Genomic DNA, 20740 nt, shown 5'->3' with positions numbered 1-20740 from the left:
ATTAATGATAGTTTTGATGGTGATAACTTTGATTTAGAAGACACCCCCCCCCCAGAGAGGAATTTACCAGGATTCCGGAATGGATGTTGAATGGCAAGACCAGGATCAAATACAACAACAGCACCAAAAAAACTACAGAGGGGGGAAGGGGGGACCTTGGAAAATGAACAAACAACCACAGATGAAGAAAACATACAATACTCGCAGCAACAACAAATTTCAGGCCTGAAATTGTATGAAATTTTAACTAATGGAGAAGGTGACTTTAAAATCTACAATTATACCGAATGTGTTATAGATCAAACCCTAGTGGAATTGTTTTCCAAAGGGTTGACATTTGTACCGTCAAAGAGATGTGATATAGCGGAATTGTTGATAGATTTTAAATTATTTATCCGCAAACTCAATTTAAATATTTTGTTAGGTAATACCAGCATTAATGAAAATGAACTTAGGGTAGCAAGTACATATAATCCACCTCAGAATGCTGTTTTATTCATGTATGAACAACTATGTGAAAATGAATTTAGATACATAATAGGAAACAAGAAAGGAAAATATAAATCTAACATGTCACAAGATGAAACAGAACTGTTAAAACAATTGAGAAGTCTTCCACTAAGACTAATGAAGCCAGATAAAGGTGGAGGCCTGGTAGTGATGTATAATACAGATTACTCTAATATTATGACAACAGTTTTGGAAAAAGATACATATGAGATATCAAATAAAAATCAGTTGAACAAAGCATTTAATAATATAAAAATTTTTATTAATGACATGTTTCTGGATGGATTAATAGATAATAGTCAAAAACAATATTTAACTATGTTGACACCTAGAATACCAAAAATTTTTGGGATTCCTAAACTTCACAAGGATCTATTTAATCCACCATTTAGGGCACTAGTGGACGCAAGACAATCCATGACATATGCATGTGCCAAATTAGTAGATTCTATCTTGAAAAATTATGTATGTAAAGAAAAACATATTCTTAAGGATTCATGGTCATTTCTGGAAGAGATACAAAATACAACATTTGATATTAAGCACAATTTTTTAACGGTGGATGTTATCGATCTTTATTCTTGCATACCCCATGATTTAGGTACAGAATGGGTTGTAGATTTTATTAGATCAAAAGGGGCCACCACTAATGAATGTATAGTGGTAGAACAACTTTTAGACATAATTTTGAAATATAATTTTGTGTCTTTTGAAAATGAGTTGTACATACAAAAAATAGGGGTAGCCATGGGGTCACCAGTAGGCTCAAGTTTTGCAAATTTAGTTATGGCCTACTGGGAGACAAACCATATCTTTAATAGTCAATGGAGTAGTATTATTTTTACATATAAAAGATTTTTAGACGATATTTTTATCATTTTAAAAGGTGAAAAAGAACAAGCAGACCAATTAGTTGACTTTTTTAATGTAACTTCCTCATTCTTAAAGTTTACAAAAAATTACCAAGATAACACAATCAACTTTTTGGATGTGGAACTTAATAAAAGCACAGAAGGCTACGTAGCAAAAATTTATAGAAAGAGTACTCACTCGAATACCTTTCTTCACTATACAAGTGCCCACCCTAGCCACCAGAAAAAATCAGTAGTTAAAGGTCAACTCGTTAGGGCGGCTAGGATGGTCACCTTAGAAGAGGACTTTGAGAAAGAGTGCAACTCACTGTATTATAAATTTCATAGTAGAGGATATCCATCAGAATTTTTAGATGAAATATTTAAAGAAGTAATCGGCAAAAGAAAGACTGGAATATATAAGGCGATTTTACACGGGGGTCCTAGAAGTACAACCCACATAATAAATGAAACATTAACTGAGGGTACCCAATTAACTTTATTAGAATCCCCAATACCTGAGCAAGAGGTAAATGCAGATAAAATAGATAAAGTACAAAATTATACCATTGCATTTACTTTTACATATTGTCCAGAAGCCTTGGATATAGTTAGGGCACTGAGAAAATATTGGTATTGGTTAACATCAAAGACCTTGCAAAAACTCTAAATTTTGGTCCTATAGTTACATATAGACGGGGCACAAACATGAAAAAATTATTAGAACAAAAATATAATGTAAAGAAAAACAACAGGGGTACCCACAAATGTGGGGCATGTAGGTATTATTGTTATATTAATGAATCAGAAATGTTTGTAATAAGGAGAGACAAGTTTTTTGTTAATGGTTCATTTGATTGTAACTCTAAAGCTATCGTCTACCTTGCCCAATGCACACAATGTGCATCTTTTTATATTGGAAAAACGGATAGACGTTTAAGAGATAGAATTTATGAACATACATATGCAATCAGAAAGAACAAAGAGGAAAATGCTTTAGCTAGACATTGCAATTCGAATGCAAGTCATAATTTTAAATTTATGGTAATCAATCAAATTCCAAATAAAGCAAATCAGTGTGACTATATAACTGATAACTTTATGAAATTAGAATTGGAAAAACATGAATTGGCATGGCAATTACGTCTAGCAGCATATAGAGAACCAGGACTCAATGAACTTTGTTCCATTGCATGTGTATTAAAAATGAAAAATTTGTTGAGATGAATGGAAATTTACCTATTATTGTACAATGGACACTCATTTAATAATTTTTAATAATTTTTAAACAATGTAATATAAACATGTTTATTTATTATTGTATAAACTTATATTTATTTAGGAATATACTTTCACTATTTGTATAACAATAACATAAATTAATCAATTAATCATGCATCTAATTATTTCTACTAATAGCATTTTTGAATATTTAGAAATTTATTGAATATTAATTTTTAAATTTCATATATATACATTTATTATATTTACTATAACTATTAATATTCATATTTTTATGAATACTAAACAACTTTCAAATTTATTGATTTTGATCTATTTACATATTTAGTTATTTATATGTTACAATTTTTATCACTTGTCCACTATAATAGTCTATGAAGTGTTTGCAACATTTTATTAGTCTAACTTTATCTTTTTTTTTTTTTTTATTTTGTTTAAAAGCATTAAAGATTATGTCTTAATGGTTAAAAGCATATACAACAATTTTTCAAAAAAGTTAACTATATAAAAGTTCAAATATAATGCTTTGTAACACAATATTAATGTAATATAGAGGTTTTGAATATGTTTTAATCTAGTATTATAAGCTATGTATTATTTGCCAATGGGGTAGTATTTTTAAATAGTAAATGGTTTTTTATTTTTAACTTTTTTAGTAACCAAATTTATTTTTAATTAAAATATTTAATAAAATTTAAAATTTAAAATTCTTATTCATGTAGGCTATTGGGTAACATTTAAACTGAATGATGTTTAACATTGAAGCATATTGTTATAAGCAATTACAAAAATAATTTAATGGCAAGTGCACTTTATTAGTTTAAATCATGTGATTAAACAAGAGTATTTAAATCCTAACTGACCAACAAGTCAGCGTTTTGTCTGAAGAAGTTCAGATACACATCTGAACGAAAAACGCGTGGTTGCGTTTAACATCATTGTGTCAGTGTGCTCTTGTGGATTGTGGAAACCTCGCTACCTTGGATTTTACTTCATTTAACCTTCACCCTCACCAGACTGGGTTCGTGATTAATATCTAAAGTTTTATGTTGCAAGCCTGACTACATCAACGGCTTGGGCAGACCTGGACTTAAAGTCTGCCTACACCAACAGCTTTTGGGCGGACAATTGGTCGTACTGCACTTCAGCAACTTTTAGCCGTTCCCTGTCACGGCAACCTTTCACCGCTTGAATTCTATTTTTTGTACGGAAGCTACAACTCTGTTTACAGTGCGCCCACGCCAATAGTTTTGGGCAGACTGTTGAACACACTTGCAGAACATTTACACCAAGTTACATTTGGGTTTGATGGTTGACTACTAATAGCGTTTTACTGCGTTCCTTATACAAACAAGCTACAACATCGCTACTATGGCTGGCCATCCTGAAAAGTTTTTTTACTGAAGTGAACTAACGAAAAAATGGAAATTTTCCCATTATTTTTTCAGCTGACTGGAACCCAGGTCTGGTTTTACTTTATATTATTTCACGAACTTTACATTGCCTGTGACAATTTATTAGACATTATTTTTAAACACGGATAGTACGTGGATTGTATCCCATTTGGGTTTTTACATTCTTTGGTTACCTTATATATCTAATAAATCTTGTGTGTTGACACAAAGGAGTTCCATCCCTCAAAGTATTACAGTCAATACTCGTGTTTTTTTACCCCATGTGGTATATTTGGCTACCTGTAGTTCATGCAACTCTTTCTATGTTGGGAAAACTAATCGTTCTTTGCGTGACAGAATGAGAGAGCATATATACCACATTAGGAAAGGTACACAAAGCAATGCCTTAGCAAAACATTTTTCTTTGTTTGGAGAAGGACACACTTTCTTATTCAAGGTTCTAGAAGTTGTTACACCGAATAAGAGGGGAGGTGATGTTGTGAACTACACTGAGAGTAGGGAGTGTGAATGGATAATTTTATTGAGAGCTGATTCTGGGTCAGGTCTCAATGAACGAGCCTCAATTAAACCCAGATTGAAGCAGCGCAGGAATGTGAAGTGAGTTGCAACATTATTTTTATGTGCATTTTAATATGTTATTAATATATAAGTATTTTTACTATGTAAGCATTTGCATTTATGGATATGTTTAACTCAGTGATGTTATACATATGAATTTGTGCAGTACAAATCAATTTATTTGTATACTTGTTTGTGTGAGAACTTACTATCATTACTATCCTCACTCTTTACATCAGTGCTGCTTTAAGATTTGATTAAACCTTTCATCAGATAGGTTGATTGATTAATTAATACTGCATTTATATCCTGGTTCTCAGTGTCTTGTCTTAGACCTGACGAAGCACTTGTAGTGAAAGCGCTTATCTGTTTTTATAAAATAAAATAAATTGCTTTTTACATGGACTGATCTGTCGCTGCTTTTATGCACTAGGAAGCACCATTGCGTCACCTACAGCCTATATTTTGTTGGATTTTATTTGTACTTATCGTTGAAGTGAGGCATTAACCTGTTGCTGCAGCAGTCGTTTGGTTTTTATATATCTTAAAATCTGTCATCTATCTTCTCTTCCTTTCGGATTCTCAGAATGTTGCCTGAATTTAGAAGTCGTTTTATCCCAGCTGAGTTCCATTATTTCCATAGACTTCATTATTCTTCAAAGTGTGCTGCTTTATCCCAGATCATGCCTTAGTGCTCCTTGACCAGAGTGTAGTATCAGTTTATCTTGGATAACTTCAGGTCTGTATATCCAAAGATAGGCATGGTAGTACCCTGTTTACATATGTAAGATTGTTAGGAGAATCTCTTAAATAAAGTACAATATTTAACCTCCACCTATATACACTGCTCTGCCATCCTCAATTCACTTATGTTTGTCCTTCCCTCACAAACATAGCAGTCAAGCAAAGGTAGCTGTGGCAACCAGAAACATTACACTGCATCTTTGAAATTAATATGTTTGGAGTAAGTAACATAATTGAAAAGTACTACTGCGAATGAATATCTGTTTAATACATTTTTCCTTCGCTGTTTATAGGATGTACTATTCCTTTTTCATACAAATGTGCTTTTACACTCTGGCTGAGCCTAAAATAGGTCCTATTGTATTAAATGATTGTTTTATTGTATTAATCAACTGATTAATTATGTAATTAAGTAATTAACATTGTAGGTGGGACATGATTCTGTATATAATCAGTTTTATAAGTTTGTATATTTGTATTTCTGAAGAAGTCTTTCAGACGAAAGCATTGAGTAAAGGTTTTTTGCACTAATTTCTGGTTGGTGTCTTCCTCTGCTCCTCCAGTGCTTGGATTTTACTAAAATAGGTCCTGTTGGATCAGTGCTCTATCCACATCATCAAATATAAATAAGTCAAGTCTTCAAACTGTGAACCAAGAGTCAACAAACTACTGTCACAATTTTCCCGTATGTAAAATTAAACTAAAATGAAAGCATAATTGTGTGGCAAGTTGAACTCTGCTGCAATCCCTGTGCCTGTTTTATAAATGTCACTCTCATTTATAGTTCCCTTACATCTCTGTCTGCCGTTGTTCATAGTACCTCTTTTCTGTCCCCCACGTCCTTTTTTCCTTTTAGTGATGTTACACACTGCGTTATGGAGCTTATTTCTGCTTTCCAGTTCTGCTTTTTTTTTTTTTTTGATTCAGTAAATGGCTTATTTTAGATTACAGTCTTTAGTTTCTGCCCGCTAACATTTTATAGTTGATCATCAGCACGCTTCTGCCCATCATCGAGTTTACCTACCCATCCTTTGCCAGTGGTGGAGTGAGTGTGAGGGTGGCAGAGCTAACATGGAACTTAAAGCATTTTAGAACCACATGTTATATAGCTGCCATGGGGTGTTCACTTTTTTTTTTTTTTTGTTAAGACTGTTTTCTTGTTTATGCTAGCATATTGCTTTTTTGTAGCATGCTTGTTATTGTATTTGTTTATGAGGTGGAGCTTTTCTTCCAGCACCTTCCCTGAAAATTGCCTCTGACAAGGCAGACATCTTCATTTACCATACCATAAGTATGTAAAAGAGGTGTGTTGCACATCATGTAGTTTGCTGGATTTTTTATGTACCTATGCTGGTCACTATTGTGCTCCTAATTAAGCTTTGTGTTCTCCCATAATGAAGCGTTGTTGTATTGTGGTAGGATATTTGTTTAAATAAATTGATCTTTCTTTCAGTCACTTAATTTTATTACATTTTTTAGTTACTGTTAGGTGCAACTTAGTTGTTTTTCATTTATCCACTTAAGAACTTTCAGGACATGTAGCTGTGGGGTGGATAGGCTGTGGTTCACAAAATTTCTCTGACATTTCTCAAAGTTTCATGTTAGATGTTAGACATAGCATTCAAGATATGTTGTTTTGCTACATCCAGTTTTTCAGGTTATCCCTGTGTGTTTGCAAACTCAAGGTATTTGTGTATGAATTAGTTCAAATGTTAAATTGTCTGTAACGTCACTACAGTTAATAGAGATACAAAAGCTCCATGGATTGTAAATATTTCTGGCATTTCTGCTAGCTTCATTGCATGCATAATATAGTGTTTCATTATGAAAGAAAGTCATTTGCTAGTCTGTATTAATTCTGTTTGATGTTTCTTGCTTTTTTATTTTTGTAAATGTTTATAAAGTTTGTCTTCTGTTTATATTTTTGTGTATATGCTTTTGACTAAGTTCAGTATAAAATGTAAATTTTTGAAGAACTGTTAAACTCTCCTGTTTTATGTAACTTTGAAAGTCATTAGGATGATTGAAATGATTGGGTGCAATATGTCCTTCAGCTTGTCACTGCAATGTGCAGTCCAGAACCATAGCTAAAAGAAGTCTTCACTTTGAAGAATAAGAAAAAAAATGATCTTTTGATCTTCTATTTGAAACTGTAGTAAGCTGCTCTCTGCAAATGTAACAAGCAGCACTAAGCATTTTAAACATAACACAAATGCAATACCAGCATTCCATTAACAAATGCAAGTACTGCACTCCCACACTATCTGCACCTGGTAATCCTGACCCCTGTTAGCTTCAGGAGCAATGGGGATAAAACAGGTCTTCACACTGAAGACCAAAAAGGGGGGGGGGGGCTCCTCTACTCTGAAACAAATGTAACGAACAGCTTGCAACAGTTAAGCTACCACAGACTATTTATTTTTTGAGCATCCTTAATTGATTTTGCCTCATTTTTTACCCTGTCTTTCATAGAAATTTTGATTTTCAAGTCCATTATTGTGGATTACAGTCAGTCAATAATACCAGACTTTAGAGTTTCAGACTGAGTATGGTTCAGAAAATGCATGTTGATGCAAAACCTGTTATTCTCTTCACTTATGTGAATTACAGTAGTATTTAAATTTTTTCTTTGATTTTAAACAATTGTTTCCCCATTATTTTTGCCTTTGTCAAGAATTTTTGCTCAACGAAGGTAAGCATTATGCTGTGAATGCTGTATTGGCATCCATAAAGAACCATTTAATCTAAAACACCATTCTTCTCGGTTATTTTGCAAGTACCTTCCTAGGTCAGACCAGCTTTACATCTGATGCTTATTGTCTTTGTGACCTCTTCTTGATATAAATTATTCAGCAGACAATACCTGGTGCTTTTAGTTATCAAATGGAGACCAATATGATATTTCTAGTTTAATAATAGTTTCCTATTCGGCCTTTCATCTGTTTTCTTTTCTTTTTCTTGGTTCGTTCCTGTCCCAGCTTTGCAGAATTTGCCGTATTTCAAACCAGGGCAAGACCAAAAAAGCAGAAACACATCGCAAACTACTCTTCAAATGTGAAGAGGAAAATACAATGAATGAATGATAATGATTTATAACTCTTCTGTCAGGTCCTGCTTCTGCAGCACTTTTGCACAGTAAATGATACTGTAACCAAATAGTGCAAAGTGACTACTGTTGATCCTTTTTTATTTAGTCACCACCCTAAAGAGCTGCAAACATAACACTGTTTCTACTTTTCAAGGTCTGGGGAGAACAACGTTTAGTGGATTGCCATGCTTGTCAGTGTAACTTTACTAAATAAATTACTATGGTCCCTCCTGCATCAATGAATGCTTACTTAAATCTATGTTGTGTTGTGCTTTGTAATAAAATTAAATTGTAAACACTTTATGATGGCAGTTTGAACACAAATATGGGAGCTTGATGAAAGGCTTGCTAGCAGGACATAAACTTGTAGAAAAAAAAGAAAAAACCTCTACTAATCTTCACCAAAGAAAGCCATTTGATACAAATATAACATGTAGCTTACTACAGTTAAACTACCTCATACTTTCCCTTTTTTGCAGAACTTCCCTGATTGCTTTTGCCTCATTTTTGCCCCGTCCCTTATAGAATTTTTGATCTTCTAGTCTGTTACTGTAGATTACAGTCAGTCATTCATGCTATACTTTAGAAGTTAAAACGTCATGTTGTTCGAATAATTCATGTTGATGCAAAACCTGTTATTCTATTAACATTTTAAGTGAATTAGAATAGCATACTGAAAAACTGTACCTGATTTTGGGCATTTGTTCCCACATTATTTTGCATTTGTCGAGAATTCTTGAATAAAGAAGTTAAGCAGTATGCTGTGCATATAGTATTGGCATTAATAAACAGTTGCCTGTACCATACATCTCCACTGTCCAGAATTTTACAGAATGTTCATATTTTTGCCTTGTATTTCTGGTGTGTTCCTCATAAATGTTGTGGTTTTCTGGCAAATCATTGAAGATGGAGGATGTGGGGCTTAGTGATAAGAAGATTGTGGCTTAGCCCCACCTCCAAACATGTCCCACATTGGACCTCACAGTTGCTAAGGCTGGTTCTGGGTGCAAAGACTACTTACATTTAATTGTTCCCCTTATCCAATAACTTAATTAGTTGTGTCATGGAGTCGTCTTTTTTTTTTGATAGAACACATAAGTGAAACAGATTTTTCCCACAAGCTGATTTGACTTAGGTGGTATTGCATTTACTAAAGAAAGTTCACTGAAAAACTAGTAATCCCAAGGCAACCACTCCACCAGGCAGCAATGACACGAATGTAGTTCAGTCAATCTTTTATTTAGCGCTTTCGTCAGGTAAAATGACTTCCTCGGAATACAATGTGTATACATGCCTAAGAAATGGACATACGTAGCAAATGAAGTTTGTCAACTACTATTTTGGTTTGTTATGTGGATTCTGGTATCAACGTTAGCTGGATGCCACGATTATGTATATTACTAGGTTGTATTCTGAGGAAGTCATTTTACCTAACGAAAGCGCTAAATAAAAGATTGACTGAACTACATTGGTGTCATTGCTGCCTGGTGGAGTGTTTGCCTTGGGATTACTGGTATTGCATTTAGTTCTCACCCTTTGCGGAGGTTGGAATGACTTCCTCCTTTGCGACACTTAAGGTCAATTTTTTTTAACTTTTTAGTTAACTGTTTCACACAAATGTGGTGTTGACAAAATGGAACTGTGACAGTCCATATCCAGAATTAATATTACAGGCCAATGGTTTATTATTGCACTAGATTTAATATCTGATCTAGCCTGTGAAAAGTTCAGCTACTAGTGTGACATTAGGTGTAGCCCGGAATGTGTGTGTATACCAGGAAGTACACTTTTTAAAGTAGTTTGTGTTGTGTAGCATGATATGCCAAAATGTATTTTTATATGGCATATTTATCATGGTTTACAAGTATGATATAAGGGTCTAAGTACTGCATGCCATTTCCAGAAAAAAAATCTTTCATTAGCATGTTGTACTGGGCCCCAAGCTGCCTTTTCTAATCCTGGTATGAACCGTCAGTTCTAGGGAATGAAAGAGAGAGCAACAGAGTAGAAAAAGGATCATGTCGATCACATCTGCTCAATATGTACCTATGTTACTTTTTTAATGTCATGTTTACTAAAGATGTTAAAAAAACCCACAAACTTGAGAGTAAACTACTCTGCTCCAACTGCATGAAACTGAAAGCTCAGGTACCCACAATCTCTTTACACATATGGTTACATATATGACAATATCTATATGATATTTTAATTTTTAATTATTTTCGTCCATGTTTTGCCAGTTGAATTTAAAATTCCCTTTAATTATTTTCTCATCGTCTTTCTTTAGGTGCAATTTATTCTGTGGCTTTTCTCCCACCTTCACTAAAAATGGGCCACAGCCCCATCGGGCATCCAAGTTATCTAAAATAAATAAATAAGCTAATCCTGTATTTACTGAGCAGACAAGCACTAAGGACCTTGAGTAGTGAAGCTTGAATAGATATAACTTGATCAATGTTCATAGGTTCATAGATTAGTACTAAGCTAACTGCCCTTGCAAGCCATTTTAAGCTTAGCAAATTATCCCTTATGAGACTCAAACCCTGCACCTTGTGTTTGTAAGGCAAACACCTTAACCATTAGGCCACCCATTGTGGGATGGAACAACTGACTGACACACAAAAGGATGTAGGATGTTAGTCATACTTGGACTGTAGCATCAGGAAAACAGTGAGGCAGCACTGACAGTAGCAGATGTTTGTGGTGTATCCTTGGAGAAGTAAACTGCAGATGAAAAGCAGTAATGATTCTGCTGTATCAGACTGTAACACCTCGCGTGCACTGTGCAGCCTTTAAAGCCATGCAAGAAAGGGAACATCAGTCAGCTACAAGTCCAGAAGAAAGCCATGACTTGGGCTGGAACAGGTACAGACAGAGAATAGAGGAGCCAGAGAGCTTTTTTTTTCAGTAGGAGCAAGAAGTAAGAAGGGATGCTTAACACTGGTGCGTAATGAAGCAGTAAAAGGGACATTCTCGAGCAGGAAGAATGAGAGTGGAAGAAAGGCAAATGCAGCTATTCCTTTGTTATGCAAACGTTTTTTAGTCACAGGTAGGATTGTGGGATCCAGAGAATGAAAGGCCAGACTGAGAGGAACTGGAGAGGGAATTGTTGCAGCTATTTAAGAGGGCAATGTGACAGGTGTAGAATTGTGAGGTCAATGTGTAGCTGTGGAAGAAAGTGAGAATGTTAGTTGCTCTTAATGGGCAAACTAGATAGGCTTACTATCTCCTCTTGCCATGAAGCAGATGTAGTGTTCTTACTGTCTGAGGGTGCATTTGGGGGATCAGTGGGAAGAATAATGAGCATTAGACAGATACCCCAGAAGCCTGAGGTCAGCAGAGGTAAAGGATCACACATACTAAAAGAAAAACAAAACAGAATTTGAGCACACCCTGTTAAGGTATGCATCTGGAAACAAAACCAGTCTTAAGTCTTATGGGTAAATATTTGTATTCTCTCAGGTGATGCATAGGAGGAGCACAAATATTAAACTGTTTTTCTGAACTGCAATATTGTACCTAATCTGGCTTCCATTAGATAGGATGAACAAAAATATTTTTAATATTGCTTAATTTGAAACCATTGCCTTTTTTTTTTTCAGAAAGCTCTAAAGTGACTACCAGTATTAACAGAATTTAGTAATTCACTATTGTCCCATACAAAACTTTAGGTATCTGTGATATACATGCACTGTTAAAATAATAAAATAATTGTCTCCTCTTTATTGAATTTATTGAATTACTTTCTTGATTTTAGGGATTGTTTATTTTTATGACTTTAATATCAATTGGTTTGGTTTTGAAAATGGCTCTGGTTTACCTGGTTTAATATAAAAGAAGATTTTTTTTCTTGGTAGAGCTGATCACTACCCTAACCTGAACACTCTAGTCTTCAGCTGCTGTATCATTAAGGATGTCATGTGTGTTATTTGCACTCAGTCCAGGTGTGCAGGCAGTACCAGCTGATCTCAGGTGACCATTTTCATCTCCTCTCTGTTGCTAGCATCTTAAAATTTTATTAATTTATTTAATTTTATTTAACATTTGTTAACCGGGGAAAGTCCGACTTGGAACAAAGCCAATTTTCAGCAGAGACCTGGGGAGAAACACTCCAGCCGCATGTCTTTGTAACATGGGAGGAAACTGGACCACCCAGAGGAAACGCAGAAATGGAGGGAGGACATGTAGACTCTGTACAGAACGCACCTCAGCCACGAATCATACCGGAGAACCTCTTGCTGTAAGGCAACAATGCTATTACTGCACCACTGTGCCATCTAAATGTATCATTCAGGCCAGGCAGGAGTCGAACCTACAGTCTTACGATCCGTAGTCAGACCCGTTATCCATTGCACCATTGGCCCTGGTGGTAAAAGGTAGCTGGCCTGTACGGGGATCAAATCCTTGACCTTGGCGTTATCAGCACCACACTCTAACCAACTGAGCTAACTGGCCACAAAATTACTACTGACTGATTCAGTGTAGCAGACGTACCACTCAGCTGTCCCTGATTTTGCAGGATGTCCCTGATTGTGCCTCATATGTTTGCCCTGTCCCTTGTAATTTTTTTTTTTTTTTTTGTGGTATTATAGTCAGTCAGTCAGTCAACACCAGACATTAGAGTTTCATGCTTCTACTTATTCAGAAAATGCATGTTGGTGCAAAACCTGTTCTGTTATCCTTTTAAGAGAATTAGAGTAATATTTAAACATTGACTGTGATTTTGGGCCTTTGTACCCCCTCATTATTTCTGTCTTTGTCTCAGATTTTTGAGCAAACAAGTTGAAAGCTATGGTGCTGGTACACACTGTGACATTGCACTGTTGACTAACTCCTTTGCTAGTCATTTTATTTTCTGCTGCTCGTATAGGTTAGATCTTAATCCTGATGTACTTTTGTGAACTATTCATACATTTAATGCCTAGAAATGAATTTTCTATGTTCATGTAGCTACCAAATATCTGCATCAATGTTGGCGCTTTGACTAGGGTAGAAATAGGATATAAAGAACTGCTCTAAATGCCAGTGGTTCAGCCCTTCTCAGAAGAGACGTTTATGGCTTGTCTTGCTAACATGAGGATGGCAGTGGTTGAGAGTTATTTGCACAGTGACTTGCAGCTGGGTCCATATGTAGCCTCCGGTCTTAGCTGTAGCACTATATCTGGGACTAGCACTCTTAGAGTAATCTTCAGCCTAATCCTATTGGAGGTCAGTCTGTGTCTAAAATTGGACCTCCAATCTCAGTAGTTACTGGACTTGCTTCTTTAATGCATGTTTATGCTCATGTACATTCTGCATTCAATAGCTGGAACTTGTTGCTGACTGGTTTAATCTCATGGAAGAGAAAAGTCATGTAACTTTGAGTTAGGTGTATATGAGACAAAGTTTCTTCTGAAGGATCCTCCCACTCCTCCTTGTCTTAGCAGTGTCCAATACCCCAGGCAGAGTGTGCACGTCTTCCATTGCCAACGCTAGTGGTTCTGGACTTGGATGGTTAACAACCAAATGTCTGAAACCTGATGAGAGTTTTAATTAAAGGTGCAGGAACATGCCTTTAGGAAAAGTGGCTTGGTACATGCCTTTCTTTTCCTATTGTGCTCTTAGCAGACTTGTTTCTTTCTCTGTATTCCTGTTGTCCAACATCTGATATGTTAATTGAATGATCATTCCCACCTGGAGTCGGTGGGAGGTGTGGGGACTTGCTCTAATTCATACTGTTAACTTCACCTTCAACGTCATCTTGGTTTTAGCTGTCTTTCAAACAAAATGCTGATTACGATATTATTTATTATTTATTTATTACAGTTTGATGACCGGGGAAATTCACTGGGCCAAGAAGAGCTCATTTTCAGTAGAGGCCTGAGAAGAAATGCTCCGTAGGTGACATAATACACTATATGAGTTCTTAGACCTTTACATAGACATTATAGTCATGAATATCAAGCAAGGTGTATACAATAATGACAAAGTAGGATGAAGTACAAAGTATGAAAGTAATTATGTTTGAATACAGAGTGGCTGCAGTGGCAGTGGAACAAAACAAAGTACATGTTCAGGCTGTAGCACTTAATTTGGAGAATAAGGATTTTTTTTTAACTTTCAGAAGTAGATGGAAGTAGAGGAAGATATAACAGAAGATAAGTATTTCTACTAGATCATAGGCAAGTGTATATGAAGAAATGTATGTGTTACAGAGTGGCTAAAAGCAAGCTTTAGAATGACAGTAAGACTAGTTGTTATTTATAGAAAAGAAGTAAAATAATAAAATAAATTAAAATAAAATAGATAAGATCACTTGAAGTGTCAGTTCACATTATAACATGTAAACAAAATTGAAGTCAGCATTGTCAGTAGAGTTAGAAGTTGGGTCCTGGATTAACATAGAATACTGTGGTGTCAGGTTCAAAATAAAGGAAAAGATAAGACAAAAATAGCATAAAAGTATATCCTCCCACAGCAGCAAATGTCAGTTCAGATAACTTTTGAGTGACCTGAGTAAGCTAGGCAAGGAAGGGCGTTTTTAAAGCTACAGATGCAGTAAGTTCTGTAGTCACAGCACCTAATGGCAAAGGAGTGAATGCCAGCTGTTTTTAAATGCACCTGGGGAACCACAAGCAGCCTCTGGGAAGCCAAGATGCAAAGCCTGAGAATTACAATATGGCAGAACAAGCTAATTCAGATAACAAGGACTAGGGTTTTATATGAGCAACTCTATTACAAAGACCTTAAAAATGTATGTTGTTGTGTCTTTTGGCTTATCCCGGTTAGGGGTCGCCACAGCAGAACTCCGGTCCGCTAATGTTTGGTAGTGGATTTTTACGTGCCGAGTTACCAGCCCTGACACACAACCTTCAACGAAGGCATGCCCATTCACACATGCCTCCACACAGAAGACGCTCTAGCTGAGAATCGAACGGGACGTCTTGCTCTCAGGCGACAACGCTACCGCAGCACCACTATGTATAATGTACTGAAAGCCAGTCTAGATGGAGAAGTACAGCACAATCTTAATATGTTTGGATTGTACTATATCTGTGAGTAACATGGCTGTGCATGCCATTGTGTATATGAAGCATGTGACCTGTATGTTAATGCATACAGAGCGTGTATGGATATAGTGCTGCAGTATACCTTTACATTACGTGACACATGATTCACAAATGTGTGCCTTTTGCAAAATGGTCTACCATATTACTACTGGAGTTGACCTACCAAGTGGCCAAGGTTGCATCATAACTGGGAAAGGAAGGGCTTCTGTGTCATGTGGTAGGAAGAGCAGGATTTTCCTGTTAATTATGCACAAAATTTTCAAAGAGTGCCTGCTGGGCCAATATGATAGCCCTTTGAAATAAGTTATAAACTGGTCCTGGAGTTGAGTGGCATCATTCATACTGGAGAGCAATGCCATCATTGTTGTGATGACCTCAGATGGTGCCATCCTTTCCTGCTGTGTGAGTGGGAGGCAGGGATTTAGGACAGTGAACCACAGATGTACTGTAAGTATTTATTTTTTGGGTACTATACCACTGTATTTTTTCTTTTTGTATGTTGAAATACAGGTATACGTAACATTACCTGCTTTGTTTTTCAGTTGCAGTGGAACATCAGCTGAAAATAATGGGGAGCTGCAGAAGGTAGGAGTACCCCTCCTGGCACTGGATATATATGATTTCTATGCCAGCCCACTGTACAGCTGTGATTGTTTTTGTAACATATGTGTCTGATAATTTCTTCCCATTGTGTTTTCCATCTGTAGGTTTCCAATTATGGCAGAAGAAGAAGAGAAGCCATAGACATGTTGGTCTCTGCTGGCTACTGTATGTGGCACTGGAACACCAGTAAGCCCCAGATCTGTCTTTGAGGAGGTAACTTATATGGTTCACTGGTGCCCACCATGCCCGACTTTCAGGAAAGTGGTGGTGGCTGCTCTTCTGAAGGTGGACTTAGAGGAGTCTTCATTGGTCTCTAGGAATTAGTTGTAGAGGTGGATTGCTGTTAGGGTACGCTGAGTTTGGATGCCCACCTTGGCAATATGGATTCTGGTACAGCTTGTGGACCCCATCCATTGGGGTCCAGGAGAGCAGCTTTCTGATATTGGCTACCTAAGTGAGTGTTTACTGGGCCTGTAGTCCTGTGGGCTGGCCTGGCATGCAACCACACTAGGAGCCCACTGTTTCCCCTTCCAAGTGTATCCCTCCTTTTATGTATCATTCTTCATTCCTCTGTCATTGTTCAGCCCTCCCCCATCTCCTTTTCTCCACATCGTGTGTGTGTGTCTATCTCTTGTCCTTTTCTGTGTATATTACCCTTGTCTGTGTTCCATGTTTGTCTGCCTGTCCCTGCTACCTGCCCTTCTCTCTTTGTCCCACCCACAACTATCCCTCTGTACATTCCCCACTTGCCCCTGTTTTGTGGAAAATACATAAAGGGGTTGCATTCCCCCAAAAATACCCTTCCTGCCCCACAGTATTTATACATTATGGTTGCCCTTCTTTGTTTATTTCTGTGTGCTGTTCTCCCTTTTTCTTACTTTCCTGTCTACCTTATTTCCTCCCCATTTATATTCTAAAAGGGTAATCACTGTGCTGTACACACCTATAATAATCTTTCTGTTGACACAATGTGTTTAGTTGTGCTGTCCTCCTTGCAGCTGTGTGTTGCAGCAGTGTATGTTGAGGGGGGTGTATTGCTTTTCCTGCACTAGCCTGCTTTATCTGTGAAGTCTGTCAGACTGGCCATTCTTGCTGCTGTAGCTATACTCCTGCCATATTACAACATAGTGCTGTTCATCCATTCACTACTGCATCTCTGTTTTCTTATACTGTCCTTTATCCAGGATAAAGGTGATTTACCTGCCTACTACATCTTTGATTAGCAGTCTGGTGCTTCGTACAGTGACCTCTTCGAATATTAGCACTTGTACCCCTGTGCAAAATTTCTGTTATTCCCATCCAATATCTGTCAAGCTGTAAAATTTACATTGTAAATGTCAACATCAGTCGTCTTCAGCATCATGTAAGATTTCTGCTGATACCATGCAGTAGTTGGGACCTTACTTATATTTGGCTGTATTAATGTTGCATATATTCATAATGCTGAATAAACTGGCAATATCTCTGCATTGACAGTTGCAGCAGTATATTTTTCTGTTTCCCATCATGCTATTTCATACTGTGACCCTCTGTAGCGTAGCTCATTCAATTATGAAAATATTAACTTAATTAAGAAAATATATATAATTGGCAAAGAGTGGTTAATATGCATCACCCTGCAAAAAGCCAACTGGGTACCTATCACAACATGTTCTATGCTTCTCTTATTCTCCCCTGTATTTAAAATACTGACTAACAGATTCTGCCCATTCCTTTAAAATAAACTACAAACTAAAACATCTGCATATGTTCTCATATTCATGACAGTGGTACTTCAATATTATTCAGACCTCCTTTTGCTCACTGCTGTGTTGGGGAGAAAAAGCTTCAGCAAAATGATCCCTTTTAATTGGAGACGCATGTCTGCAGAACTCACACAAACTGCAGAATATTCCTCTTTTAGGAATAAGCTCCTAGAACACCTAAAAGAAACATACAAATGAACACCTGTTTTCTTTTCAAGGTCTAATTTCTATCAGTTATGCATTGTCAACCAACCATAGAAAGTCACCTTTTCATTCTCTTTGGTTTACTCTCCACTCTAGGGAAAGCTTTCTCTTCTGTGTGTAAATATACATATAAATTAGTAGAAATAAAGGCTATGGTATATATATTAGTGACTTTTGTTAGATAGAAAAAAAATACTGAAGAATGTTGGGGGTAATATAATCATTAATCTAAGTTTTATTCAGCATTCTAGTTTTGCATAACATCAAGCATTCACATGTAAGATTCTGATGAAGTCTTCTGTAAGAAGATGAAAGTGCTTAATCTTACTGTGTAAACTTTTGGTATTTATCGCGTGCTGGAGAAACTAAAAGATTCTTTACTTCATGTGAGCCTTGGTTCCTTAGTGACATTGTGTAGCTGTGTTGAGGAGGGACAGCCTTTATTGGAGCTCTGTGTGGCAAGATTGTGGCTATTTTAGTGTTTCAGACCAACATTTACTTGGTTATTCACATTTAGGATGTTTGCATAATAACTTCTTTCTGTATGCAATTAATCAGTAACATTCATTGTTCTGCATCCAGGTCATGGCAGGGAAGGGTTCTTGGACTAGCCCATTTACCCGGTCAACAAAGAAAAATATAGAAAAGTATCCTGTCATCCTATTCCTCACAGGCTAGCTTGTCATGTCTGTCATGAATGGGAAAGTTTCTTGGTTAAGGAAACCAGAGTTAAATAAATTTATGAAGTCATAAGAAACCACGGGGGCTAAGTGGAACTATACCAAAAGGAGCTAAAAGTGTGAACGAGTTGTAAGCATTCTTTTACATCCAGTTGTCAATTAGAAACTCCTCCTTCATAATGTATACATATTACTTGCTTATCAAATGCACCTCTTTCAGTTTATCTGTCTTGAAGACTTTTGCACACCTTCTAAGCAAATAGACATAAATTATATGAGCTTTCTAAAAAGAGTATGCCAAGGACAAGTAAATTGAGCACTTTTGTTCTTTTTAATTTCAGAACTTTTTTAGAATGACTCATTCACAAGTAACTACTAAATAGCGAGAGCGAAAAGCCACCAGCTGGATTTAAAATATGAATTATTTTATTTGAAACAACAAACTTGTAACTAGACAGACTATAACATTAACAATCGAATAATTTCACCTAAACGAACAATAAAAATAAGCGCTTTCGTTTAAAAGGTTTTAAACTTCATCAGACAATCAAGTAAATTACATCACTTCCTTATATAAGCTTCTCTTTTTTCAAAAAATCCCGCTCACATGGCTCATATGAAACAAGCTTGCCCAGTAGTGAAAAATTGACTGAAAATGTTTTACCTTCCCTCATATTTACATTAATAGAAGTTCTTATATTACAATGAAATTTATAATTTAAACTTCCTATAAACATTTACCCATATACGGGATAGCTGATATCATTAATATGTAACATTAAATAAATTATTTTAAATCTTTATTTCAGTAATACGAATAACAATGAAAATTATAAATAAATATAAAATCTATGTAAAAATAACTTATAATAGCCTACTTGAAAATAGAAACTCAATTAAAATATACCACTATATAATTTATATTTTAAAACCTTATTAAATTATTTAATACTATGCAAAAATATTATTACAGTTTAAAAAAAAAAAAATATATATATATATATATATATATATATATGTATATATATATATATATATATATATATATATAAAGTCTTTGTTAAAAAGTTTTTCACCATTCAAAAAATCTTAAAATTATATATATGTATATAAATATATATATATATATATATATATATATATATATATATATATATATATATATATATAAAATATATCTTGACCATTTCCATTAATTTTCATCCATTATCTAGTAAATCCCCATGTATTCTAATTAATATATAATTATTCCTGATATTAACTATCAATATTATATATTTATATATAGATAAAAATCAATTTATCCTTACTGCATTTTATATAAGATTTAAATATAAAATATAAAGATTAAATATTAAATGTTATAAATATTTATTATAAAAATTAAACATAAAATTAATACTTAGAATACACTATTTAATCTTTAATTTTCTTTCTATTTAATGCCTTTAATTTAAGTATTGGTGCTATAGTACTTCTTTCATTAATACCAGGCCATGTGTCTGCTTGTAGTTTAATTTGCCATTGTAATTCTCTTTGTTCGAGTATTAGGCCCAAAGGGGTTTTATCTTTTATCTCTACTTGATCTATAATAGTAAAATAAAACTGATGATTATTATACTCGCTAATATGCTTCGCTAAAGCATTATTCGCTTTATTTTTCTTAATTGCATATTCGTGTTCATAAATTCTTTGAGATAAAGCCCTCTCCGTTTTGCCTACATAAAATGAGGTACATGAGTCACACATGGCTAAATAAACTACAGCTTTTGACTTACAATTATATTTATTTTTTAAAAAATATCTTTTATTTCTTACATAAAAACTCTGCCCTAGGTTGATTTTATGGCACCAATTACAGGCACCACACTTATGCATTCCATTCATTACCTTTTTATTATTTACATTTTGAGTATTTCATCTTAATAAATCTTTAAAACGTTTCCCTTTTCTATATACGATTTTACGGAACTCATCTATGTGTTTTTTACACTGGGGGTCATCCATTAAAATCCCCCAGTTATTCATAAATATTTCCCTTATTATTTGGT

General features: G+C 35.2%; 1 protein-coding gene and 1 non-coding gene across 3 annotated transcripts in view; one reads left to right on the top strand and one right to left on the bottom strand.

Moving 5' to 3' along the window:
• Positions 1–20740, top strand: part of DNAJC17 (DnaJ heat shock protein family (Hsp40) member C17) — a 968483-nt gene that overhangs the window by 786309 nt on the left and 161434 nt on the right. The gene's annotated exons all lie outside the window — the stretch shown is intronic.
• On the bottom strand, positions 12790–12863 carry TRNAI-GAU. The gene has a single exon. It is a non-coding gene; the product is annotated as a tRNA-Ile (tRNA).

This window comes from Protopterus annectens, chromosome 6.part0 (assembly GCF_019279795.1).
Source record: "Protopterus annectens isolate FY-2018-M chromosome 6.part0, PAN1.0, whole genome shotgun sequence".
Classification (NCBI taxonomy): domain Eukaryota; kingdom Metazoa; phylum Chordata; order Ceratodontiformes; family Protopteridae; genus Protopterus; species Protopterus annectens.
The sequence above is the reverse complement of the archived record's forward strand: the minus strand, read 5'-3'. Positions and strand labels throughout refer to the sequence as shown.